The sequence below is a fragment of the Pteropus alecto genome, unplaced genomic scaffold, assembly GCF_000325575.1.
Source record: "Pteropus alecto unplaced genomic scaffold, ASM32557v1 scaffold78, whole genome shotgun sequence".
NCBI lineage: Eukaryota > Metazoa > Chordata > Mammalia > Chiroptera > Pteropodidae > Pteropus > Pteropus alecto.
The window spans coordinates 18,169,915-18,171,509 of NW_006443124.1; positions in this window are offsets into that span (position 1 = coordinate 18,169,915).

Below are 1,595 nucleotides of genomic sequence, written 5' to 3' on the forward strand. Positions count from 1 at the left end.
GTCATCTCTAGCTTAGCAGCATCTATTCTTATTAAATATAAAGTTCTCTTTGTGGCTAGGAAATTGATTTGGCATAGTAATTGTGTTTGAACCTAAAAACAGCAAGTTCTTGCATTTTATATTATACATATAATTATTAAGATTTTTAGAGACTATTTTTAGATTAAGATGCCATCCTTTATGTTGTTTTTAGGAATGAATTCAGAGGAAGTAACAAGAGCAACAAACTTTGCATATTTATAAGAGAACAATTATTTGAGGTTGGTGGGCCTTTGCCTTAGCTCTCTCCATGACACATAAGGGAGACCTTTGATCACAGTAGGAATTTTCTTCTAGGCTGGAGCACAGGCAGACACTGCATTTCCAGAGACATCCTACTTTTCACTTGGATGCCTGGATTAGGGGCCAAGAATAGTTGTAAAAATGACAGGTGAGCTCAGAAACAATTATGATTCTGGCTGCGACACATCACCATTGTTGTATGGTATCAGCATAAACTCTATAGGTACACAAAACTATTGGTTGGGTAGCAAGATGACGGATAGATAGATGATATAGGTAGATGATATAGATAGATAGATAGATAGATAGATAGATAGATAGATAGATAGATAGCACATATATATATTTGCCGTACCTCCATTCTCCTTTGTGAATTTGGATCTTTGAATCCTCCCCTTTTCAGTTGTATAAGTTTGTGCCTATGTATGCTGAACATTCATTACTATCTTGCTACAGCAAATCTCTTCTTGTTGTTTAAGCTTATAATGCTGTGTTCTTAGTAAGGGTTGCTCTTCTCTGCTTTATCTGCCTGCTAGTCACCTTACTCCTAGTTATACATTTCTTTTGTTATTTGATTTTAGATGAGCTGACCCTTTTAAGTATTTCCTGTAATGTAGGCCTCATAGTGAGTGGAGAATTCCCTCAATTTTTGTATGTCTGGGAAGGTTTTTATTTCTCCTTCATATCTAAAAGAGAGCTTTGCTGGATACATTATTCTTGGCTGATAGTGTCTTTCATTTAATAGTTTGAATATATGATTCCACTTCTTTCCTACTAGTAAGGTATCTGTTGAGAAGTCGGACGATAATGGAATGAATTTCCTTTATAGGTTACCATCTTCTTTTTCCTGTCTACCCTGAGAATTCTTTGTCATTAATTTTTGATAATTTTAATACAATGTATCTTGGAGAAGGCCTTTTAAGGTTGAGATAATTGGGTGTTCCGTTGACTTCTCAAATTCTAATCTTCAGCTCATTCCTTAGATTTGGGAAATTCTCATCAACTATGTGTCTGAAAATGCTTTCTAATCCCTGCTCCTTTTCCTCCCCTTCGAGAATGCCCATTATTCTTATGTTTCCTCTCCTGAGGGTATCATCCAGTTGTATTTCTCTTTCATTATTTTTCATTCTTTGGTTTCTCTCTTCTTCCTTCTGATTTATTTCTAGATTTCTGTCTTCTATGTGACTGATCCTTTCCTTCATTTGTTCAACTCTATTTCCCAAGCTTGCTATTTCATTTTTCAATCTCTTTCATCTCTAGAAGGTCTATTTGGTTCTTTTTGAGGGTTTAAGTTTCTTGTTGAAGAACTCATT